At 44.0% G+C, this 27,225-nt stretch overlaps 1 long non-coding RNA gene across 1 annotated transcript in view; it reads right to left on the bottom strand.

The window, feature by feature from the left end:
- Nucleotides 1-3,685: 3,685 nt before the first annotated feature.
- Nucleotides 3,686-27,225, bottom strand: part of LOC140453309 (uncharacterized) — a 44,653-nt gene continuing 21,113 nt past the window's right edge. Inside the window, exons 3-5 of the long non-coding RNA XR_011952345.1 lie at nt 23,240-23,403; nt 14,312-14,455; nt 3,686-3,783 (exon numbers count right to left, since the gene is read on the bottom strand). This is a non-coding gene — a long non-coding RNA (uncharacterized lncRNA). The remainder of the gene's footprint in view (nt 3,784-14,311; nt 14,456-23,239; nt 23,404-27,225) is intronic.

Genomic DNA, 27,225 nt, shown 5'->3' with positions numbered 1-27,225 from the left:
CAAAACTGGCCTTGCTTCAAGAGCTTTTAACAATTGATTGTGGAGGATATTTGCAGGTAAAGGGACGTCAGGCAGGTGGGAAACTTTCAAAAGAGAGATAAAATGAAAGGTCAGGGCCATCATATTCCTGTTAGTGTGAATGACAATGCTGACACAAGTAGGAAACATTGGATAAGGGGGGGTATTGAGGCTCTGGTCAACAAAAGGGGGCACATGTCACATATAGCCAGCTGGATTAAGGGAATTCATTGAAGAACATTGCGGGTGGAGTAATACATTTAAGAGGGAAATCACGAGGGCCCAAAGGGGACCTGAGAAAGCTTTGGCAAATCAGGCTGAGGAAAATCCAAATTGATTCTACATGTATATTAACAACACAAGATTAACTAGGGGGAGAATACGGCTCCTTGAAGATTAATGGAGCCAGCCACAGGAGATGGGTGAAATACTAAACGAAAATGTCATGTTTGAACTTACTGTGGAGGAAGACTGGTGAAGTCAGGGGGAAAAAATGTGATGTCTTCAAAAGACTCCAGATAACAGGAGGTACTAAGAGGTATTAAAATGCATATAAGGGAGACAAGTCCTTGGGAACTAATGAAGTATATCTCAGGATATTGTGAGAAGCTCAGGAAGAAATTGGGGAGTCCCAAAAAGAGATTTTTCTATCACTGATAGCTGGAAGTTATCAGTGTCTCCAGGGAGCCTGGAGGGGGGCTAATGTTGTGCCAGTGCTTAGGAAAGGCTACGAGGGAAAGCCACGGACATCAACACCAATTGGCTTGATGTCAGTGGTGCATACATTGTTGGAAGCAAGTCTGCAGGTCAGGAGTTATATGCATTCCAAAGACAAGGATTGATTAGGGATAGTCAGCACAGCTTTGGAATACTGCGTAGAATGCTGATCATCCTGATTTAGGAAGCATTTTCCGAAACTGTAAATGCTGCAAGGATTGATGAAGATGTTACTGATACGGTGTGACAGAAACGGAGAGGCTGAATAAGCTGGAAAGTAACATGGGGGTGGGGGGGATGAGATAGTTTTGGCAGATAAGGTAAAGGAGAATGCAACGAGTTTTCTACAGCACAAAAGTACAAAAAAGCAACTGGAGAGACACTAGGGCCCCTCAAAGATCAGTGAGGCCATCGATGTGTGGAACCACAGGAGATGGGCAAGAGCCAAAATGAGCATTTCATGTCAGAACGTACTGTGAACAAAAACTAGGAAACAAAGGAAAGAAACAGTGATGGCTTGTAAAGAGTCCCTATTACAGAAGAGGTGGCACTGGAGGTCTTAGAACAGAAAGGGAGAGAAAGCCCTAGGTCCTAAACAAGTGTATCCCAGAACATTGTGACAATGTAGTGCCAGGGACATGAGCAGGGATATTTATATCATTGTCTTTCTCATTCCCATTGGGTGGAGGTGGCTGAGGAGTGACCTTATCAAGGTTTAGAAAACCATGAAGGGTACAGGAAAGTTGATTAGCCAACGTCTTTACCCCAGTGTAGTGGGGTCCATAACTAGATGGGATTGAACTGCAAAAGGAGAAGGTGTTAGCAATTCTGGAAAGTGTTAAAATTTGTAAGTGCCTTGCACTAGATAGGATTGATCCTTGGATTCTCTGGTAAGCCAGGAAGGAGATTGCCAAGCCTTTGGCTTTGATCTTTATGTCATCATTATGTACAAGAATAGGGCCAGATGGCTGGAGGATAGCAAATGTTGACCCCTTGACCAAGAAGGGAAGTAAAGACAACCCTGGGTAATTATAGACCTGTGAGCCTTACTCCGATTCTGGGTAAAGTGTTGGAAAGGCTTGTAAAAGAGGCTAGCATTTACAATCATCTGGAGGTGAATACGTTGATGAGGGATAGTCAGCACGGTTTTGTGAAGGGTAGGTCATGCCTCACAAACCTTATTGACGTATTTGAGAAGGTGACCTAACAGGTGAATGTGGGTAAAGCAGATATTGGTAATGCAGATGAACAGAGAGATCACTGTGTCTATGTACATGGATTCATTGAAAGTCGCCACCCAGGTTGAAAGAGTTATTAAGAAGGCATTCAGCGTGTGAGCTTTTATTGGTACAGGGATTGAGTTTCAGAACCATGAGATAATGCTGCAGCTGTTCAAAACTCTGGTGCAGCCGCATTTGGAGTTTTGACTATGGTTCAGACTAACGCATTACAGGAAGGATGTTGAAGATTTGGATAGGGTTCAGAGGAGACTTACTAAGATTTTACCGGGTCTGGAGTGAAGGACTTACGAGTAACGCTGAGAGACTTGAATCTGTTTCTGTTCGTGAGAAGACATTTGAGGCCAATTAATTGAGACATATAACATAAACAGAGAGTTAGATGAGTTGGACAGTGAGAGCCTTTTGTCTTGGATCGCGATGCCTAATGCGAGGGGAGACAGTAAATTGAGGTAGATACTAATATTAATAAATAGATATGGGACAGATGCCAGAGGTAGGTTCTTTACTCAGAATAGCCGGGCCATGGAATGCATTGGCGGCAACAGTGGTAGACTCGCCAACTTTAAGGGCATTTAAATGGTCATTGGATAGGCATATGGACAAGAATGGACTAGTGTTAGCTACTTGGGCTTCAGATTAGTTCCACAGGTCAGCGCAACATCGAGAGCTGAAAGGCCAGTACTGCACTGTCATGATCTGTGTTCTAGAGGGCACAAATATGAGATGGGAGAGGAAAGACTTAGATGGGATTGGAGGAGAACATTTTTCACACGGAGGATGGTGCAGGCATGGAATGGGTTCCCAGGGGAAGTGGTAGAGAAAAGTACAATAACAACATGTAAAAGACATTTGGGCAGGTACATGGAGAGGAGAAGGTTTGAAGGGATATGGGTCAAGTGCAGGGAAACATGACTTGTTCAGGGACTCTGGTCAGCATGGACTAGTTGGACCCAAGGAACCGTTTTCATGCTGCATGGCTCTGTCTCCAGTTATTGGGTGAGGAGATAAGGCATGTGATAGACACTGTAGCAAGTCACAGTGATAGTGATTGTAGTCTGGAATGCAGTACATTTCAAATATGTGCAGGGGCTATCGGGAAGGGAGGAGGTTACAGAGACAGGAACTGTTATAGGAGTTACAAATTATTGAAGACACTGGTGCACAAGACATGCCACAGATACAGTGTTGCAGAGTAATGAGTCTTAGTACAACAGAACTTACAGTAGATTAGATTAGATTAGATTAGATTACTTACAGTGTGGAAACAGGCCCTTCGGCCCAACAAGTCCACACCGCCCCGCCGAAGCGCAACCCACCCATACCCCTACATTTACCCCTTACCTAACACTATGGGCAATTTAGCATGGCCAATTCACCTGACCTGCACATTTTTGGACTGTGGGAGGAAACTGGAACACCCGGAGGAAACCCACGCAGACACGGGGAGAATGTGCAAACTCCACACAGTCAGTCGCCTGAGGCGGGAATTGAACCCAGGTCTCTGGTGCTGTAAGGCAGCAGTGCTAACCACTGTGCCTCCGTGCCGCCCAGGGGTGGGGATTGAGCCTGAGGGGTGTGTGTACTGTGCTCCCCCTCCAGCACTGTATCTATGTCATGTCTTGTTAGCCGATGTTTGGAGCCCACTCTTGCTCTCTGCTCTGTGGGCTGTGAGTGATCTTACCTTATGCAGGATTTATTAAAGACTCCAGATCTCCCTTCCCTTTGTCTTTCTGGCTGACCAACTATATTCAATGTGGTGATGGACGGGACACCCAGCAGATGGGAAGTCTATTGAGTCAGGAACCTACTGGAGACAGAGAAATAGACAGAATGGGATGTTAGACGGATGAATTGAGGGTTACACATACAGAATGGCACTAAGTCACACAGAGATCTGGAAAATCCCAGTCTGCATCCTTAGCCTGTTCTGCCTCACCTCTCTGGAGTGGAGAATTCTGTTGGCTCAGGATCTGGAGTAGCTGCAAGAGTGAGAGACACTGACAGAGGTAGCAATTAGACCCACACAGTGAGGGATACCACATGGAGAGAGACTGAGTGATATCACCAGACTGCTTGAAGGTGTCAGTATCAAATAATTGTGTAGGAAGAACGGGTTTTGCTTCAGTATGCACTGGCATTAACGATCAGGAATGAGCAACCTGTGAGCAGGTGAAGTGATGGCCGAGTGGTATTATTGCTAGAGCATGTCTCCCAAACCTCAGCTAATGTTCAGGGGAGACAGGTTTGAATCCCACCAACAGAAATGGGGGAAGTTTAAATCAATAATTAAAAAACAACTTGCAATTACAAATTCACGAATAAGTATGAAACCATTGCTGATGTCCAAAATAATCTTTGTTCATCAAAAAGACACTGGTCCTTTAGAGAAGAACATCTGCCTATCCTCACGTGGTCTGCACGACATACCCACAATAAAGTGTTTGTCTCTCAATTTCCCTCTGAAATGGCCGAGCAAGTTACTCAACTCAAAGGCAGCTAGGGCTGGGCAAGAAAGGCTGGTCAGCCAGAGACACCCATATCCCACAAGTAAATAAAAACAATCCCATTGTACTGGGACCCGATGGAACCATGATGAGAACGGAGTGTTGGTAATTATGTTGGCAGGTTTATGGACAGATCTTTAAACTGAGAGAGAGGATGCAGGGACAGGGTTCAAGTGAAAGGAGCTTTCCAAATCCAAAGAGAAAAAGTGAAGCATCAGAACAGCATGGGAATGTGACTGAAGTCAAGCAGACAGGAACAGGATGGAAAAACTTTAACTAAAACTGTACATCAGGTTTGTGACAGGAGATTATGGGAAAGATTAAATTATGTTTTATTTTGGAATGGACAAAGTATTTTCAATAAGGTAGATGGATTTGTGACACAGAGATAAATGGGATTTAGACACTAGAGAGACATGGTTACAGGACGAACAAAAGGTGGAACATAAATATTCAATGGTTCACAATCTTGCGGGGTCTAAGGCAGAATGGGAAAGGACGGTTGGGTAACGCTGACAGACATGGGTAACAAAGGCATTACAGAGAAAGTATTTGGCCACAGATCATGAAGTAGAATCTGTCTGAATGTAAATTCTGGCTACTACTTGCCAAGGTCACAAGCAGCAGAACAGTTTTAGCCACCGAACAGGATTTCCTTGCTCATCATTGCATTAAACCGGAACTGATTGGAATTTTTAACAAAGGCATTGAGATAATTTTGGGAAGCTTCAATATTCGCATAATCTAGCACAATCACACTGACAAGAGTGATTTTCGAAGAGGAGATTTTTTTTTTCCCATCGGTGTTTCTTTGAATATCACATTGTGCAACTGGCGAGGGACGCAGCTATCTCAGAGCGACTGTTGTCTGATGAAGCTGAGTGAATGAGTAATGGCACACAGAGAGATCCTCTGGGAAACTGGGATAAAGTGAAATTTAATTAATTCTAAAGCTTTAACATGAATCACAGAATGGACAAGACACAATGTGAAACAAAATAGCCCATTTACATGGGTTTGAGAGGAGGACTGACCAAGGGTTAACAGGATGAACAGACTAGAATGTGTGTCTGTAAGCAAACAGTTGAAAACACTTGAAGAATGGTGTACAACAATCAACAAAAGGACATTCCATTGAAACAGTCAAAACCTCAGCAAGAAATTTCCTGCTGTCCCTCACTCAGGACAAATGGATTTTATTAGATTATCAGGCTTAGAAGATCACCAAAAAGTACTAACAATTCTAAAGTGAGACAGTGTTTATGCAGTAAGTGTTAGAGCGATTGTGAACTGTTTGCTAGCAGGAGGGGGGCAGTGAGAAGGGAAATCATTGTCAGGGTTTGATGAGATGATAGGAACAGGGAGAGGTGAAGGTGCTGGAGGTGGTGAGAGTGTTACAGAGAGTGGTCAGGGCCTGAATGGTGTTACAAAGCCAGTATGGATTGCTGCAGCTGGAGGGGTTCACAGAGGAATGGAGGGACATATGTATTTAACTTATTCATTCATGGGATGTGGGTGTCACTACCAGAACCAGCATTCTTTGCCCCACTGCTAATTACCCAGAGGGCAGCTCCAAATCAGCCATATTGCTGTGGGCCTGGAGTAACATGACAGCCAGACCAGGTTAGAATGTCAGATGTCCTTCCCTAAAGGATGTAAGTGAACCAGATGTATTTCTCCTCCTGATCAGCAATGCTTTTATGGTGACCTCACCAGTGTCCACTACAACTTGACATCCCAACTCCTACTCTCAATGCTGTGACCCATGAAGGAAACCATCCCAAACGCCTGCTTCACCAGCCTGTCTCCCTGTGACACCACTTTCAAAGAAATGTGTACCTGCATCTCTGGCTCGCTGACTGACAACACTACCCAGGGCCCGAACATTAACTGTACAATCCTGCCATGGCTTGTTTCACCAAAATGGAACACGTCACATTTATCTAATTAAACTCCATCTGCTATTCTTCAGCCCACTATCCCAGCAGGACTGTTCATCCTGTTTTATCATAGTTAACCTTCTTCACTGTCCAGTATATCACCAATTTTAGTGCCACCTACAAACGTATTTACCAGGAAACTAATATTCTCAGCCAAATCAATTATTCAAATGACAAACAACCTCAGTCAGAAAAACAAAATGTCTCCAACTACCCTCTGTCTCCGACCTTGAGGTAAATTGTATATCCAGTTGACTAGCTCCTCCTGGATGCCGTATCCTTTTACCTTGATCAGAACATCTTACCCAGTTTTCCATACGGAACGTAGAACATAAAACAGTACAGTATAAGGCCCTTGAGCCCTCAATGTTCTGCCGACCTTTTATCCTCCTCCAAGATCAAACTAACCTATATACATTTCATTTTGCACTATCATCCATGTGCCTTTCCAAGAGTCTATTAAATGCCCCTAATGTATCTAACTCTACTACCTCCACTGCAGTACATTCGACACACCCACCACTCTGTGGAGAACCAAACTCTGAAATCTCACCTTAGCCTTCTTCCAGTGACCTTAATATTATACTCCCTTCTGATAGCCATTTCTGCCATGGGGGAAAAAATAATCACAGTTCACTGTGTCTGCACGTCTTATTATCTTGTTCACCTCTACCAAGACGTCCCTCATCCTTCTTCACTCCAATGAGGAAAGCCTTACCTCCCTCAACCTTTCTTCATAAGAAATGCCTCCAGTACAGGCAGCATCCTTGTAAATCTTCTTTTTACCATCTCTAAAGCTTCCAAATCCTTCCTGTAATGAGAGAACCAGAACTGAATGTAATATCAAAGTGTGGTCTAAGCAGAGCTCCATAGAGCTGCAGCATAGCCTCACGGCTCTGAAACTCAATCCCCCAGCTAATGAAAGCCAACACAACGTATTCCTTCTTAACAACCCTATCTGCCTGTGTGGCAACTTTGAGGGATCTATGGCCGTGGAACCAAACATCCCACTGTTACTCCACACTGCCAAGAATCCTACTTTTAACCCAATATTCTAAATTCAAGATCGACCTTCCAAAACGAATCACTTCACACTTTTCCAGGTTGAACTCTTTCTGCCACCTCTCAGCCCAGCTCCCCATCATGTCAATGCCCCGTTGCAACCAGCAACAGATCTCCACACTACCCACCACTCCAACAATCTTTGTGTCATTGGCAAACTTACTAACCCAATCTTCCACTCCCACATCCAAGTCATTTATAAAAATCACAAAGAGCATGGTTCCGGGAACTGATCCCTGCAGAACACGACTGGTCACCGAACTCCAGGCTGAATGTTTTCCATCTAACATCACCCTCTGTCTTCTATAGGCCAGGAATTCTGCATCCAGACAGATAGGTTTCCCTGTATCCCATGCCTCCGCACTCTCTGAATAGTTAGAGGTAATGAGGTGCTGTATGAATGGATGGAGAAGTGCTGTGGGGACTGGAGAAGGTTGCAGTGATATCATGTGTTGGAGAGGCTGGAGGGTAGATCAGTAAGGGCTGGATGTTACAGACAGAGTGGGTTGTAGGTGCTGGACAGGATGACAGACATAAGGATTTTTGTAGCGTTTTGGGGATAGTGGACACAACACTAAGTGTCAAAGTCATTTTAGAAAGAGATAAGGAGAGTGCAGAAGTGAAGGTGCCAAATTTGGAGAAGCCCCCTAATCATTAGAATATTACTGTCACTGGGCATTATCACTATCACGAGACAGGATCTGGCAAACACAGACTGGGAGGAACTATTTGCAGTTGGGTTCATATTCGGATAAAGGAAGAAAGTTAAAGTGATACAGTGAGAATTCAGGGCTAGTGTGCTCCCAGAAGAGAAGAGTGAAAGACAAAGACAGTAACTCCAGTGAATACTGGTCAAGCGATATCGTGAGCTGGATAAAGTAAGGACAGTGCGATGAAAACAGGGGAAGCACTTCAAAAGTATAGAGAGTGCAAGGGGTCCTTAAAAATGAGGAGCAAAGAATGGGCTTGAAATACCCTTGGGAGATACTGTTAAGAAAAGGCCACAAGGTATTTTATCAATACAGTTAGAGGAAGAAGATTACTAGTTAAATAGTTGCGCCTATTAGAAACCAAAGGAATAATCTGTGCATGGAGCCAGAGGAAGTAGGTGAGGTCTTCAATGAATACTTCCCATCTGTATTCACACAGGAGAAAGACATTTTAGCCGGGGATTTCAGTTGGGATGATGAGGTTCTACAACATGGTAAGATCAATAAGGAGCAAGTATTAAATGTCTTCACAGGCATAAAGGTGGAGCAATCCCCAGAGCCGAAAGAAATGTATCCCAGGCTGCTATGGGAGGTAAGGGAGGAGACTGCTGGGGCCCTGGTGGATATATTTAATACTTTGCTGGACACAGGTGAAGTGTCGAATGACTGGGGGATATCTAATGTGGGTCCTTTGTTCAGGAGGGGCAGCAGGGATAGGTCAGGTAATTACAGAGCAGATAGTCTGACAGCAGGGGGAGGGAAATTTCTGGGAACAATTCTGAGGATGAATCAACACTTGAAAAGGCAGGGATTAACTCGGCTGAGTCATCACGGATTTGGCAGAGGAAGATACTGTCTGAGGAATTCAGTTGCGTGTTTTTTTAAATGATCTCTCAAAATATTGATGAGGGCAGTGCAGATGATGTGGTTTACGTGGACCTGAATAAGGGCTTTGACAAGGTCCCACATGGAAGGCTGGTCCAAAAGGGAAGAGCCACTGGGATTCAAGGCAAGTTGGTAAATTGGATACAAAATTCGTGGATAAATCTCTTCGTGTTTGAAATTCTTTCACCAGCGGGTGTACCACAGGGATCTGTGCAGGAACCATTGCTGGTTAGTCTGTCGAATAATAACTTCGATGTGAAAGCAAAGGTTATCATTCATAGGTTTGCAGACGATATGAAAGATGAAGATGTTGTTCACAGTGAGGGGGATAGTCTCTCGCTACAGTCTGATGACCATCAGATGATAATCTGAGCAGAGTTTAGTTCTGATCAATGTGAGGTCATACCCTGTGGGAGGTATGATAAGCGAAGGGCAGACATAATGAATGGTTGGTTCTTGCCGACTATTAAGGAACACAGGGACCTGAGTGGACAATCCAAATATCCCTAAAGGTGTCAGGACAGGTGGACTGGGTAGGGAAGGCACCTGAACTGGGAGCAGGAGGGGGACCCATATCCTGGTGGGGCGAATTGTTAGAGCTGCTTGAGAGGATATAATCTAATCTGGCAGGGTGTTGGACCTTAAACACTCGTAAGGTCAGAAAGAAGATTGAGACTGTTGCACAAGTTAAAGACAGCAATTTCAACAGACAAGGCAGGCAAGAACATAGCAGAGAATAGGGGAAAACCGATGATTAAACTGCATTTATTTCAGTGCAAGGGGCCAGACAGCTAAGGAAGATGAACTCAGAACATGGATTTGAACATGGGACTGGGATATTATAGTTATTACAGAAACACAGCTGAGGGAGGGACAGGACTGGCAACTCATTGTTTCAAGGTAGAGGGACTGCAGGAAGCATCGAAGGGGAGGCAAGACAGGATGTGTGGTGGTGGGCTTCGATTGCAAGAATAATCACAGCAGTACGTCGAGAGGATATTCCTGTGGGATTGCCCAGTGAAGCTATGTTAGTGGAACAGAGAAATAAGAATGGGTCATCACTCTGACACAATTGTCCTATTGACCCCGAATAATCCGTGGCAGACTGAGAAACAAATATTTCAGAAGATCTCAAATATCGATCACAATAATAGGGCTGTTCTGGCAGGGGTTTTTAAACTTTCCAAACTGAGACTGGGACTGCCAGTGTTCAGCATTTGCAAGGGAGGAATTTGGTAATTGCGTTCCAGAAAACTCCCAATCAATATATAAATGGACTGAAAAGAGAAACGGGCAAAACCTGACCTCCACTTGGGAAACAAGGTAGAGAAAGGGACTGAGGCAGTTGTATGAGTTTGAAAATGGCTATGGAAAAGGACAGGCCTGGTCCACAAGTTCAAATTGTAAAATGGGGCCAGACTAATATTGACCGTATCAGCCAGGAACTTTCAAAAGGTGATTGGAGAGTCTATTTACAGGGAAAGCGAAATCTGGCAAATGAGAATATATTAAAAGTGAGATAAATTGAGCCTTCAGTGCCAGCATTTTCCTGTTTGTGTGCAGGTCAATGCTGACAGCATTCGGAAACACTGACTGTCTGTTGAGATTCTGGTCAAGGAAAAGGGGGCACATGTCAGCTGGATCCAGGGAATCCACGAGGATCACAGGGGCTGTAGGAATACACTTTGGGTGGAAATCAGGAATGCAGAAAGGGTACATGAAATAGCCTCGGCAGAGAAGCATAAGGAGAATCCAAAAGTGGTTGTATAAATATATTAAGTGTAAAAGAGAAACTCGAGACAAAATAAGGGCCCTTAAAGATCAATGAGGCCATCGATGTGTGGAACTGCAGCATACTTCCTAAGACCCTAAACAATTTTTTCACTCCAGAACTTACTGTGGAGAAAGACTGGGGAACTCAGGGAACAAGAGTAATATGTTAGACCGCAAATGGAGTTCTCTGCAATTCCAGTCACCCTGCTATAGGAATGACGTTGTGAAATTTGAATTTGCTCAGAAAAGATTTACAAGATATTGCCCGGGTTGTTGCTGAATAAGCTGGGGTTACTGTCACTGGAGAATCAGAGACTGAGGGGTGACCTGACAGAGGTTTATATAAACATGAGGGGTATGGATTGCGTAAACTTTCAAGGTCTTTTTCCAGGGGTTCGAGAGTCCAAACCTAGAGGGCATAGGTTTAAGGTTAGAGGGGAAAGATTTCAAAGGGACTGAAGGGACAGCTTTTTCAATCACATGGTGATACGTGTATGGAATGAGCTGAGAGAGAAAGTAACATAGACAAATACAATTATAACATTTAAAAGGTATCTGGTTGGGTATATCAATAACAAGTGTTTTGAGGTACTTAGGCCAAATGCTGATAAATGGGATGGATACATTTAGATCTTCTGGTCAGCATGGATGAGTTGGACCGAAGGCTCTGCTTCCATGGTATTTATCTCTATGACTTGAAAAGAGGGCATATTATAGAAGAGGTGGTGCTGGAGGTTTTAAAACACAAAGGTATGGACAGCACCACGACCTCATTAAGTGTATCATAGGACATTGTGGGATGCTAGGCAAGAAATTGTGGAGCACCGAGCAAAGGTATTTGTGCAATTGACAGCCAAGTGTGATGTGCTGGAAGACTGGAGGGTGGAATCGTGGACTGTGAAGGAGGTTTGCTAAAATGGATCTTGATAATATGGCTGAATGGGCTGAAAAACCATGGATGGAATTAAATCTGAATAAACGCGAGGTAGTGCACTTGGTAAAACAAACAAGGGTAGAGCTTATACAATTAATGTTCGGGCCTCGATTAGTGTTTTAGAGCAGAGGGATCTCCGGGTTCAGGTACATAATTCTTGAAGTTTACATCACAGGATGGACAAGGCACTGCTTGGCATGCCTGACTATTGCTCAGTCCATTGAGTGTAGGATTTGGGACATCATGTTGAGATTGCACAGATATTGGTGTGGCCTGTTCTGCAGTACTCTGTCCAGTTCTGGTCGCCCAGTTATTGTGAGGATATTATTAAGCTGCAGGGGTTTCAAAAGAGATTTACCAGGATGTGGCTGGGTATGGAAGTCTTGAGTTCTGAAAAAAAGCCTATCCAGCCAGTCTTTTTTCACTGGAGCCTGGAGGATGAGAGATGGCCTGATGGAAATTTATGAAAGAGTTGAGGGATATAGATAGAGTTAATAGCAGTTGCCTTTTCCTCAGGATGGGGGAGTCTCAAGTGGAAGGGCCACATTTTTAAGGTGAGAAGAGGGATATGTTAAAAAAAAAGACATGGGGACTAATTGTTACACAGAAGGTGGTTTGTGAGTGGAATAAACTTCCTGAGGAAGGGGGGAATGTGGGTTCAAATACAATGTTTAAAACACATTTGATTAAGTACAGAAATAGGGAGGGGTTTGAGGGATATGGGCCAGCAACAGGAAGCTGGGATGTGTTTAGTTTTAGGTTACGTTTGGTACCAACTGAAGGGTCAGTCTCCATGCTGTATCGTTCTATGACAAGAATATATTTTATTCCATTATTTATGAAAGGCTGCAATGGAAAGCCAGGGAACTTAAGACCAATTAGCCCAACGTCAGTGGTGGGTAAGTTGTGAAAGTGATTCTGCCAGACAGGGGTCACATTCATTTGGAAAAGCAAAGATTGATGAAAGATAGTCAGCAGGGCATGGTGCAGACAAAGTCAGGGCTCACTAACTTGATTGTTTTCGTAGAAGTGGTGACCATACATTGTCTACACCAACGCCAGAAGGGCCTTTGACAGGGTTTAGCTTAATATACTGGTTAGTAAGGTTAGATCACATGGGATCAGGGAGAGCTCGCCAACTGGATACAAAATTGGCTTCACAGTAGGAGACAGAGGGAGGTGGGAGAGGGTTGTTGTTCAGACTGTAAGCCTGTGACGAGCGGTGTGCCATAAGGATGAGGGCTGGGTCCACTGATGTGAATCATCTACATAAACGATTTGGTTGAGAATAGAGGAGCCATTGTTTGTAATTTTATGGATGATCAAATTAATGGTGTAGTGGGCAGTAAATAGGGTTATCAAAGGGGATCTCATCCAAGGGGGGCAGTGGACCAAGGAATGAAAGATTGAGTTGAATTCAGATGTTGGATTTTGTTAAGACAAACCAGGCAGGACTAACATAGTCAATGGCAGGGCCCTGGGCAGTGTTGTCGAACAGAGAGAGACCAAGGGCTACAGTTACATTGTTCCTTGGAAGTGGCATCACAGGAGAAAGCAGCATTTGGTACACTTTCCCTCATTGGCCTGCACTTTGCTATATGAGTTGGAGATATTTGTAACATTGTCCAAAATATTTCCCTTGGGCAGAGGAGGCTATGGGGTGAACTTATCAAGGTTTACAAAATCTTGCGGGCCCTGAGTAAGGTGAATAGCCAAGGGTAGGTGAGTCCAAAACTAGAGGGCATAAATGGGAGGAGTGAGAGCAAGGATTTAAAGAGGGAGCGGAGGGCCAACATTATCCACAGAGTGTGATGCATAGACAGAACGAATTGCCAGGGGCACATGGAGAAACAAGAACAATTGCAACATGGTAAAGACATTTGGGCAGCTACATGGAGAGGGAAAGGTTTGAATGGATATGGGCCAAACACAGGCTGAAGCGATTTGTTCAGTTTGGTAATCCTGGTCAGCACGGCTTATTCGGACCATAAGTTCTGTTTCCGTGCCTCATGACTCGGTCTCCAGTTGTTGGAGGAGGAGACTACTGAGATAAGGCATGGTGTAGACACTGAAGCAAGTTACAGAGACAGGGATGGTAGGCTGGAATGCAGTACATTTCAAATATGTGGAGGGACGAAAGGGAAGGGAGGAGGTTACAGGGACTGGAACGGATGTAGGAGTTACACACTGTTGAAGACACTGGTCAAGGAGACATGACATAGAGACATGACATAGAGAGGGAGCGCAGAACAGAATGACCCCAGGCAGCAGTCCCACCCTCTCGTGGGAGGCCTGCTTTCCTCTCTATTATACTGATGCTCACTAAGACAGCACAGCCCTGGATCGATAACTGTGACACTCCCGATGCTGACTCAGTACAAAGTAAGTTAAAGTAGGGGCAGTGATTGAGCCTGGGGTGTGTCTGTACTGTGCTCCCCCTCCAGCACTGTATCGATGTCATGTCTTGTTAACCGATGTTTGGAGCCCTCTCATTGCTCCCTGCTCTGTGCACTGTGAGTGACCTTACCTCACTGCAGATTTATTGTAGACTCCAGATTTCCCTGCACTTTGTCTCTCTGGCTGACCAAACATCTTCAATGTCGTCATGGACGAAACACCCAGCAGCTGGGACTTCCACTGAGTCAGTAACTTCCTGAGTACGTATAGGAGACTGAAAGATAGATAGAATAGGAAATTAGACAGAAGCAGTGAGGGTTACACAGGGAGAATGATACTGTGTCCCACAGATATCTGGAAAATCCCAGTCTCCATTCCTGGCCTGCGCTGTTGTATCCCTCTGGAGTGGACAATCCTGTTGGCTCAGGATGTGGAGTAGCTGCAAGAGTGAGAGATGCTGACAGAGGCAGCAATTAGATCCACACAGTGAGGGATACCACATAGAGAGAGACTGAGTGATATCATCAGAGTGCAGGATGATTTTAGGATGAAACAAGTGTGTAGGAAGAACGGGTTTAGCTTCATAATGTATCTGTGCTCAGGGTTGAGCAACCTGTGAGCAGGTGACGTGCTGGCTTGGTATTATTGCGAGAGCATGTATGCCAAACCTCAGTGAATGTTCTGTGGAGGCAGGTTTAAATCCCACCATCAGAAATGGAGAAACTTGAAATCAATAACTAAAACAAATGGTAATTAACAATGCGTAAATACGTATGAAAACATTGCTGATGTACAAAGAAAAGCCCAAACACTTGTCTTTTAGAGAAGGACATCTGCCCATCCTCATGTGGTCTGCAAGACATACCCACAGAAAAGTGTTTGCCTCTCAATTACACTCTGAAATGGCCGAGCAAGTTACTCAGCTCAAGGGCAGCTAGGGCTGAGCAAGAAAGGCTGGTCAGCCAGAGACACCCACATCTCATACCTGTTTTAATAAATAATCCATTAGGATGGTCCCACTGGAACTGTGCTGTGACCAGTGTCCTGACCGATCATGTCAGTAGGTTTATGGACAGGGCTTTAAACTGACAGAGAAGATGCAGGGACAGGGTTCAGGTGAAAGGAGATTTCCAAATCCAACGGGATAAGGTGAAGTATGGGAGCAACATGGGAATGTGACTGAAGACAAGCAGAAAGGAACAGGATGGGACAGAGTTTAACTAAAACTGTAGATCAGCAAATAGATTTGTGACAGAAAATTGTGGGAAAGAGTAAATTATGTTTTTTTTTGGAATGGATAATGTCTCTTCAAAAAAGTAGATTCATTTGTGACACAGAGATAAAAGAGATTTAGACACCAGAGAGACGTGGTTACAGGGCGAACAAAAGGTGGACATAAATATTCAATGGATCACAACCTTATGGAAATTCAGGCAAAATGGGTAACGCTAACAATAATGGATTACAAATTACAGAGAAAACGTTTGACCTCAGATCATGAAGTAGAGTCAGTTTGAATGTAAATTCTGGCTACTACTTGCCAAGGACACAAGCAGCAGAACAGTTTTAGCCACTGAACAGCATTTCATTGCTCATCCCTGTATTAAACAGGAACTCATTGGAATTTTTTAACAAACACATTATGATAATTTTGGGAAACTTCAATATTGCCATAATCTGGGACAGTCACACTGACAACAGTGATATTGGAAGAGGAGCTCAGAGAACTTTTTTCAGTGTTGCTTTGAATAAGATTGTGCAACTGGCTAGGGACATAACTATCTCAGAGCGATCGTTGTGTGATGAAACTTAGTGAATAAGTAATATCACCTGGAGAGATCCTTCAGGAAATTGTGATAAAGTGCAGTTTAAAGAAATATAAAGTTTTAAAGTGAATCACAGAAAGGACACGCTACAACTAGAAATAAAAACAGCCAATTACATGGGTTTAAGAGGAGAACGGACTAAGGTAAACAGGCTAAACAGACTGAAACATGTGCCTGTAAATGAACAGTGGAAATCATTTGAAGGAACAGTGTAAATCACTCAACAAAAGGACATTCCATTGAAGCAGACAGCACGAAATTCCCACCGGCCCCTCACTCAGGACAAAATGTATCATATTAGATTATGAGGATGAGAAGATCATCACAAAGTACTTAAAATCTTAAAATGAGAGCGTGTTGAAGGAGTAAGTGTTAAAGGGATTGCAAAGGGTCTGCTAGCAGGGGGAAGGCAATGGGAAGGGGAATCATTGTCAGGGTTTATTGTCACAAAAGGAACAGGGAGAGGTGAAGGTGCTGGAGGTGGTGAGAGTGTTACAGAGAGTGGTCAGGGCCTGAACGATGTTACAAAGTCAGTCTGAATTGCTGCAGCTGGAGGGGTTTGCAGAGGTAGGGAGGGACATATGTATTTTTATTTATTCATTCATGGGATGTGGGTGTCACTGCTAATTACCCAGAGGACAGCTCAGAGTCAGTCATATTGCAGTGGGTCTGGAGTCACATGTCGGCCAAACCAGGTTAGAATGTCAGATGTCCTTCCCGAAAGGAGGTCAGTGAACCAGATGAGTTCTTCCCACTGATCAACAATGCTTTTATGGTGGTCTGACCAATATCTTGTACAAAATTACATCCCAACACACACTCTTAATGCTCTGCCCAATGAAGGAAACCACCCCAAACACCTGCTTCACCAGCCTGTCTACCTGTGACACCACTGTCAAAGAACTGTGTACCTGGGTCACTGACTGACAACACGACCCAGGGCTCGTACATTAACTGTACAAGTTCCACCCTGGTTTGTTTCACCAAAATGGAACACTTCAAATTTATCTAATTAAACTCCATCTGCTATTCTTCAGCCCACTATCCCAGCAGTGCTGTTCATCCTGTTGTATCACAGATAACCTTCATCACTGTCCACTTTACCACCAATTCCAGTGTCAACCAAAAAACTGACTTAATGGGAAACCAATATTCCCATCCAAACCATTTATCCAAATGACAAACAACAGTGGACCCACTCCACCGCTGGTCACATGCCTCCTGTCAGAAAAACAGCATGTCCCCCATCACCCTCTGTCTCCTACCATCAAACCCAATTTTCAGTCCAGTTGACTAGCTCCTCCTGAATGCCGTATCCTTTTACACTGATCTGAGCTTATTACCAAGTTTAAGATACTACAGGTAGAACGCAGAACAGTACAGAACAAGACCCTTTGGCCATGGTGACATGCCAATCCTTTATCCGACCGTAAGATAAAAAAAGAGTGGCAGATAAAGTTTAATTCAGATAAATGCGAGGTGCTCCATTTTAGGAAAGTACATCTTAACAGGACTCAAACACTTAATGGTAAGGTCATAGGGAGTGTTGCTGAACAAAGAGACCTTGGTGTCCAGGTTCATAGCACCTTGAAAGTGAAGTCGCAAGTAGATAGGATAGTGAAGAGGGTGTTTGGTATGCTTTCCTTTATTGGTCACAGTACCAAGTACAGGAGTTGGGAGGTCATGTTGCGACTGTACAGCACATTAGTTAGGCCATTGTTGGAATATTGCGTGCGATTTTGGTCTCCTTATATCAGAAAGGTGTTGGGAAACTTGAAAGGGTTCAGAAAAGATTTACAAGAATGCTGCCAGGGTTAGAGGATTTGAGCTACAGGGAGAGTGTCAGAGGCTGAGGGGTGACCTTATAGAGGTTTACAAAATTATGAGGGGCATGGATAGGGTAAATAAACAAAGTATTTTGCCATGGGGTGGGGGAGTCCAGAACTAGAGGGCATAGGTTTAGGGTGAGAGGGGAAAGATATGAAAGAGACCTAAGGGGCAACTTTTTCACGCAGAGGGCGGTATGTGTATGGAATGAGCGGCCAGAAGAAGTGGTGGAGGCTGGTACAATGGCAACATTGAAGAGGTATTTGGATGTGTATATGAATTGGAGGGGTTTGGAGGGATATGGGCCGAGTGCTGGCAGATGGAACTAGATTGGGTTGGGACATCTGGTGGGCATGGACGGGTTGGACCGAAGTGTCTGTTTCCGTGCTGTGCATCTCTATGACTCTAACTTCCATATCCTTCATTTTATTATTATCCATGTGCCTATCCAGAAGGATATTAAATGTCCCTAATGCATCTAATTTTACTGCCACCGCTGGCAGTGCATTCCAGATTCACCACTTCATATGGAACGAGCCTACCTCTGAGATCTCCGCTTAACCATCTGCTAATCACCCGAAAATTATACCCCCTTGTCATAGCTATTTATGTCAGGGTAAAAGAATCTCTCTCTATTCGCTCTATGACTCTCATCACCTTGTTCACCTCTACCAAGTCACCCCTCACTCTTCTTCATTCCAATGAGAAAAGACTTAGCTCCCTCAACCTTTCTTCATAAGACATGCTCTCCAGTCCAGGTAGCATCCTGGTAAATCTCCTCTTTACCCTCTCTAAAGCTTCCACATCCTTCCTGTAATGAAGGGACCAGAACTGAACACAATATTCCAAGTGGGGTCGAACTAGGGCTCTATAGAGCTGCATCATAACCTCACAACTTTAAAACTCAATTCTCAAACTAATGAAATCCAACACAATATATTCCTTCTTAACAAGCCAATCAGCTTGGGTGGCAACCTTGAGGGATCTATGGATTTGGAACCAGAGATCCCTCTGTTCCTCCACACTGCCAAAGATCCTACCTTTAACCCTGTATCCTGCATTCAAATTCAATCTTCAAAATGAATGACTCCACACTTTTCCAAATTGAACTCCATCTGCCACTTCTCCGCCCAACTCTACATCCTGTCATTGCACCATTGCAACCTACAACAGCCCTCCACACCATCCACCACTCCACCAACCTTCGCGTCATTGGCAAACTTACTAACCAACTCTTCTACTCACACATCCAACTTATTCATAAAATCACAAAGAGCAGAGATCCTGTAACAACTGCCTGCAGAAAACCACAGGTCACTCAGCTCCAGGATGAGTTGTTTCTAACTATCATCACCCTCTATCTTCTGTGGGCCAGTAATCCCGTATCCAGACAGACAGGTTTCCCTGTATCCCATGTCTCCATACTTTCTGAATGAGCCATAAAGGTGTTTCATCACATTCTCAAAAGATTCAAGAAGATATGAAAGGCATAACCTGCCCCTTACAAAACCATGCTGACTACCTCTAATCAAACTATGGTTTCCTAAGGAATAATAAATCCTGTCTCTCAGAGTCCTCTCCAATAATCTGCACACCACAGACACAAGACTGACAGGTGTGCAATTCCCAGAATTATCCCTATTCACTTTCCTGAACAAGGGAATAATATTTTCCTGCCTCCAATCATCTAGTCCAACTCCAGTGGACAGTGAGGGCGCAAAGGTCATCACCAGGTGCACAGCAATCCATTCCCTCGTTTCGTGTACTAACTTTGGACGCATCTCGTCTGGTTCAGCGACGTATCTATCCTTATCTTTTACGAAATTCTCAGCACATCCTCCTTCTTAACATCCACCTGTTCACGTACATCAGCCTGTTTCACGCTGTCCTCACAAACGACAAGACCCTTCTCAGCAGTGAATACTGAGACATAGTATTCATTAAGGACCTCTCATTAAGGAGCTCCTTTCTCTCAGAATCTCCTCCAACAACTTCCCCATCACTGGGCTCACGGGGCTGTAATTTCCTGGCTTTTCCCTGCAGCCCTTAAGTGATGGAACAGCATTAGCAACCCTTCCGACACGTTACTGTGTCTGTTGATAATATAAATATCTCTGTTAGGGACACTGCAATCTCTTCCTGAGCTTCCCACAAAATTCGAGCACAGACCTAATGAGCTACTGAGGATTGATCTACCTTTATTTGTTGTAAGATTCCAGCACTTTCTCTTCTCTGGTGAGGATTCTTTCCAAGACATCACTATTTATTTCCCCAAGTTCCCGAGCTTCCATGTCTTTCGCCACAGTAAATACTGACAAGACTATTTTGTCTAATATCTCACTCATCCCCTCTGGTTCCACACTTGGGTGACCTTATTGATCTTTAAGTGGCCCTATTCTCTACCAAGTTACTCCTTAGCCCTTATTGAAACTTGTGTAAAGGTTTCGGATAATTCAAATACACCATATCCCCTATACCACTACACCCCTCCTACACCCTTACAATTCTGCCATTTATATTCACACCAACAAATTAAATCCGACAGGCTCAAAAACAAATTCTCTGTTATCAAATGTGTTTCTAAGTGGCCAGTTATTGTATATTGTCATATCCTTTCTAACAATTTCAGCATGCTGGGTCAGATGCTGGGAAGTTAGAAAACTTAACAGTGCAGCACAGAAACAGGCCATTCGGCCCACCACGTCTATGCTGTCTAAGATACTATTCTAACTCATACCATCTGCCTGCACATGGTCCATATCCCTCTATTCTCTACCTGTTTATGTTTCTGTCTAAATCCCACTTGAAACCTTTACTCACATTTCTGCTTCTACGACCTCCCTCAGTAAAATCCACTCTACGTTAAAAAAACTTGCCTCACACATCTCGTTTAAACTTCCTCTTTCTCACCTTAAACCTATGCACTCTTGCATTTGAAACTTACACACTGGAAAAGAGATTCTGATTATCTACATTATCTAACCCTGTTCCAAATGTTATATTACTGTACCTGGTCACCTGTCAGCCTCTTATACTCTCATTAAACAATCCAACTTTATTTAATTTCCTCTTTCACCAAACACACTCTTAAAAACCCTAACACAGGCAACGTGCTGATAAACCCCTTTTGTCCCCTCTCCAAAGCCTCTACATCCTTCCTATTGTGTGGAGATGAGACCAGCACCCAGTACTCCAAATGTGGCCAAACGACCATTTGATACAAATAAAACATCAGATGCAAACCACTATACCCAATGTTGTGACTGATGAAGGTCAGTGCTCCATTTGCTTTCTGTCCCATCTGAAACACTTCTGTTGCCATTTTCTGGGAGTTACTGACTTGCACCAAGATCCTTCTGTATATCAATATCCATTAGTATGATAACTTTCTTCTTGAATTTGACATCATCTCACACTTGTCCAGATTAAACTCAATTTGCCATTTCTGTCTATCTCTCCAACTGTTCTGTCACCTCCTGCAGATTTTAGTTAATCAGGGAAACAAGGGTTTTGTGGAAAAGGCAGGAAAGTAGAGTTGAACAGCCATGATCTGATTGAAGGACACAGCATACTCAATGGGCCAAATGGCCTCATTCCCCTCCTAAATCTCAAGGTCTGAGCACAAACTCAAAATGTCCTGCATAATATTATGTGTCTCTGCTCACAAAACTCCTTTATAATGGGATTCTTGGATATTTATTTGATCTACAGTATTTGATCTACAAATATGATATGATAGAAAACTATCTCACATACAATCCAGGATTCTATCCGTTACAGCACTGATACCCATTGCTGTATGAGTCGGCATGGAGACCACTGTCACACACAGCTACTGTACTGCCCTTGCTACAAGTACATTCAGTGTCCTGACTGTAACCATATTGACATTCCCATCACTGTCTGGTGCCTGCAAAAGAATTCCTGCTAACGGTTGCTGCTGTTTGCTTATTCTCAGTTACACTTTTTATATTCAGATCCACATGACTGTCTCATTAATGCATTAATCTCATCCTTCCTTCACAACTTGTTGGCTTTTTGCCTAGTCTGCCTATTGGGACTAGATTGGGTTGGAATATCTGCTCAGCATGGATGGGTTGGACCGAAGGGTCGGTTTCCATGCTGTACATCTCTCTGACTCTATCCCAACAACCCTTCAGTACTCACTTCCCAGCGATGGTCATTATGCAGCTAAATCACCGGAATGACAGTTCCATCATATCTGATCACTGTCATTCCTTCTCCCTTATGGCGATTACAGGGAGTCATTCCTCGGTAGTGGGGAGTTGAACAGATGTGTAGAGGTTACAGAGATAGGGAGGCTTACAGGGACTCGAGGATGCTAGAGTTAAACAGAGTTACATCTGGTCAAGAATGTCAGTGGGACAAAGCAGTTTGGGGATTAAAGGAATTTTCAGAGATAGAGGGAACTGGATTAGATCCCGGAGATAAGGATAGGGATGGAGAAAGGAAGAGGTAGGCAGACGAACAGGCACAAACAGGGAGCTGTTTCATCTCGGAGATTATTGTGTATACTAACAGAGATATGGAAGGTTGACGTGACTGAGGACATTTACAGATATAAGGCGGCTTCTAGGGTCTGGAGGCTACAGAGATAGGAAGGCAATGGAAAATGCCAGGTTACTGGGTTGGAGACAGTTACACAGATGGGGAGGGTTGCACAAACTGAAAGAGGTTCCTGTGGTCGCGAGGGGTATGGTGTCAGGAATGAGGATGAAATTTAACAAGATAAAGATCAAAGAATTGGAGAAGGATAAGGAGATTAGAAATTTTTCACAGCTAAGGAAGGGTTGTAGGAGCTGGAGAAGATTACATAGGTAGGGACCGATGGAGAGGTTAAAGACAAATACATTGACATGGAATATTGGTAGGAGGAGCTTACAAGGATAGACAGGGCTGTCAGGGTTTACAGGGATGAAGGAATTTAGTATCTACTGGAGGAGCTTGGGATTAATGTGTTAGGGACTGGAGAACCTGACAGAGACAAAGACAGAGGTGTGGTGTGGACTAGAGGAGATTCCAAACCGAGGAAGGATTATCAGGACTGGAGAATATTACAGAGATCACGAATAAAGCATGGGTCAGGATTGATGCCTGCGATCCGTTGTGCTGTTGCATTGAGGACCAGTACAGCAGAGGTGAAAGCAGGACCCTCACAAGATGGTGGGAATGAAGCCTAGAATGTTGCTTTCCCAGCTCTGTATCGATGTCCGCTCTTCCAGGTCTGAATATAGAAGTCTACTACCTCCACCCTGTGCTGTTTACTGTGAGTGATCTTACTGGCTGTATGATGTACTGAAGGCTCCAGATCTCCCTCTCTCTGGCTGATTAACCAGCTTCAATGAGGTGATGGATGAGACAGAAGTTAGGAACATCCTGATTACCTGCATGAGACAGAATGGGAAATTAGATTGATGCAATGAGATTAACTCATGCAGCGTGGAACTGAGTCCAGCAGAGATCTTAAAAATCCCAGCCTCCATCCTTTGCCTGTGCTGCTGCGTCTCTCTGGAGTGGACAATTCTGTTGAGTCAGGATCTCAGACCATCTGTAAGAGGGAGAAATGCTGTTAGGACAGAACATAGACCGACACAGCAAGGGATACCACATGGAGAGATACTGAGTGATATCACATTATTAGACACTGTATTAACAGGGAATTGTTTGAATTTGTAACAAAGGCACTGGGATAATTGAGGGGATACAACCTTCCTATCACATCACAGAAGAGGCTGACTCTCTGCCACTCTCAGTGGGGGGTGGGAGGCTGGGGTTGGCTGGACAAACCGATTTGGCCTTCTACAGACTCTGTTCCACTTGTGGCAGAAGGTGGACATGAGAAGGGGGTGGGTGGGGCATTGATGTGACAGCACGCTCCTTGTCTTTTTTTCTCCTGGATTCCCATTTTCCCCACACCAAGTCTCGAAGTGCTTCCCTATGCTCATTCCCCACTTCAGAAGATCTTGGTCCAGGACTTACCAGATTTGAATAAGAGATGAAAAAAAAATGATCAATTCCGAAGAAGCCAATGTTTAGAAATGGGGACACATTTGTTAAAGAGATCGCGAGGGAGTCTCCTAGCAGGAGGAGTGCAGTAGGAAGAGGAAACATTGTCAGCGTTTAATCAGATGATCGGAACAGGGAGAATTGAAGGTGCTGGAGATGGTTAGGGTGTTACAGAGAGGGGCAAAGGCCTGAACAATGTTACAAAGCCAGTACGAATTGCTGCAACTAGAGCTGTTTGCAAAGGAAGGGATGGACATCTGTATTTTCATTGATTCATTCATGGCCTGAGGATGTCACCGGATGGACCAGCATACATTACCCCACTGCTAATTGCCCAGAGGCAGCTCAGAGTCAGCCATATTGCTGTGGGACTGGAGTCACATGTGAGCCAGACCAGGTAAGAATGTCAGATATCCCTCCCTAAAGGACATACGTGAACATGTTGATTTTTACCAGATTATCACCAATGCTTATACAGAGGCCTCACTAATGTCCTGTACAGATACACCCTGACATCCCAACTCCTACTCTCAATGCTCTGTCCAATGAAGGGGAACCATCCCAAACGCCTGCTTCACCAGCCTGTCTACCCGTGACACTACTTTTAAAAAACTGTGTACCTGACTCCCTGGGTCACTGAAATGATTGACAACAATACACAGGGCCCGAACATTAATTGTACAAGTCCAGCCTGGTCTGCTTTACCACAATACAATACTGTGCATTTCTCCACCTGTTATTCCTAACCTCACTGGCCTAGCAGTAGTGTTGATCCCATTGTACTCTTCGATAACCCTCTTCACTGTTCACTTTCCCACCAATTTCAGTCTCACTCACAAACTTGCTAACTATGGCTCCTGTATTTTCATCCAGAACATTTATATAAATGATGCACAACAGTGACCCAGCACCGAACCCCACGGCACACCGTTAGTCACAGGCCTGCAGTTTGAGCAGTAACCCTCTATGAACATGCTCTGTCTCCTACCGTCAATCTGTTTTGTATCCAGTTGGTGAGCGCTCCCTGGTAATGCTTGATCTAAACTTACTATCCAATCATTCATGCAGAACCTTGTCAAAGGCCTTGATAAAGTTCATGTGGACATCGTGTACTGCTCTGCTTTGATCTCTCACTTGTCTATCTCCACACTCACATTTGAGGCATGATTTCCCATGCACAAAGCCATGCTGACGATCGTTAATCTGTCCTTACCTTTCCAAAGGCACGATGATCGTTTCCCTCAGAATCTCCTCCAACAACTTACCACCCCTGCCATCAGTCTTACTGGTCTGTAGTGGCTGTTGATGATGCAAATATCTCTGGGAGGGGGCCTGTAATTTTCTCCCTCGCTTCTCACGAGGCGCTGGGATACATCTGATCATGTCCAAAGGTTCTATCTAACTTATTGCATTTTAAGACATCCAGCACCTCCTGTTCTCCAATGTTAACTCTTTTCAAGACATCCCTATGTATTTTCCTAACTTCCCGAGCTTCCATGTCTTTCTCCACAGTAAATCCGAACACAAAATATTTGTTCAGTATCTCCCCGATCAGCAGTGATTCCACATAGACAGCCTCATTGACCTTTCAGGGGCCCTATTCTCTCACGAGCTAATTTTTAGCCCTGGTTGAAACTTGTCAAAATGCTTCTGAAATTTCAAATATACCTCTACCGCAACTAACCTCCCCCACCCTTATCTATTCTGCCATTTATGGCCACACCAAAATATAGAATCCAACAGATTTAAAATATTCCCCTTTTATAAAGTCATACATCTCCCATTGTTTCTAAGTATCTAGTTATCATTTATTGTCATATTCTTTATAGCACATTCCAGCACGTTCCCGACTTACTCTCAGGTTAACACCGTTTGGTTTCAGACTGACTGCACAAAGGGTTTTGGGAATCCTTGTGGATCAATCTGAAACAGGTAGCTTACAGGATCAGCAGGTAATCGAGAAGGCAAAGGGAATGGAGTCTAAAAATAGGGAGGTCTTGCTAAAACGATACAAGGTACAAGTCAGGCCACACCTAGATTATATTGAACAGTATGCGTGCCCTAAGGAAAGACATTCTTGTGTTGGAGGCAGGCCAGGGAAGGTTCACTCGGCTGATCCTGGAGATGGCGGGATTTTCCAATGAGATGTAGTTAAGTTAGAAAATCGAACAGTACAGCAGAGTAATAGGCCCTTCGGCCCACCATGGCTGTGCTGACCATGATGGTATTCTAAACTAATCCCATCTGCCTGCACATGGGCGATATCTCTCTATTCTCTGTCTGTTCATGTTTCTGTCTAAATGCCCTTCAAATGTTTGCTCTTGTTGCCACCTCTCCCACCTCCTGAGCAGCTTCTACCCTCTCGGTAAAGACAACTGGCCTCATTCATCTCACTTAAAACTTCTCACTCTCACCTTAAACCGATGCGCCCTAGTATTTGATATTTCTACATTGGAAAGAGGATTCCAACTATCCACACTGTTCACGCCTCTCCTAATGCTATATACCTGTACCAGGTCACCCCTCAGTCTCGGATATTCTCGCAAAACAATCCAACTGTGTCCAACCTCCATACAGTAAACACATTCTCATCCAGGCATCATTCTGCCAACCCTCTGTTACACCCTCCCCAAAACCTTCACATCCTTCCTATGGTGTGTCAACGAGAATGACACGCAATCTTCCAAACGTGGCCGACTGAAGTTTCATTCAGTCACAACATGACATGCAAACGTCTGTACTCAATACTGTGCCCAATAAATGTAAGCATACCATACTCCCCCTCTACCACCGCATCCTGTTGTGTTGTTATTTTGAGGGAGCTACGGATTTGCTTCCAATGCCTCTCTGTTTATCAATGTTTCCAACTAGTCAATTAGTGTACTTCTCTCTTCCATTTGACTTCATAAATGCATCACTTTACACCTGTTCCGATGAAATTCAATTTGCCATATCTCTGTCCAACGTTCCAGCTGATCTACATACTGCTGCAACCTTTAACACTCTTCCTCACTATCCACAATTCCCCTAACTATCCCTAATCATTATATGCCTTTTCAAATGTCGTCTGCAAAATTACCACTCAAACTGCTGACCTTTTCACCTGAATCACAGATATAAATTACACACAGACATCGCAGCACTGATCCTTGTGAAACATCATTGGCCACAGATGTCCAATCAGAAAATGACCACTCGACATACCTCTGTCTACTATCACCAAGAAAATATTGTATCCAACTTACTAATGAGCATGGATTGTGATTTGATCTTCCAGATCTCCCTTGCTATTTGGAAGCTGTCCATTCAAAATAACTCTAATTTTTGATTCCCAGATTAAATTGGCTGTCTCACTAATGCACTA

Source organism: Chiloscyllium punctatum, chromosome 27 (assembly GCF_047496795.1).
Source record: "Chiloscyllium punctatum isolate Juve2018m chromosome 27, sChiPun1.3, whole genome shotgun sequence".
In the NCBI taxonomy this organism is placed as follows: domain Eukaryota; kingdom Metazoa; phylum Chordata; class Chondrichthyes; order Orectolobiformes; family Hemiscylliidae; genus Chiloscyllium; species Chiloscyllium punctatum.
Note: the sequence above shows the minus strand (reverse complement) of the source record. Positions and strands in the feature narration are given on the sequence as shown.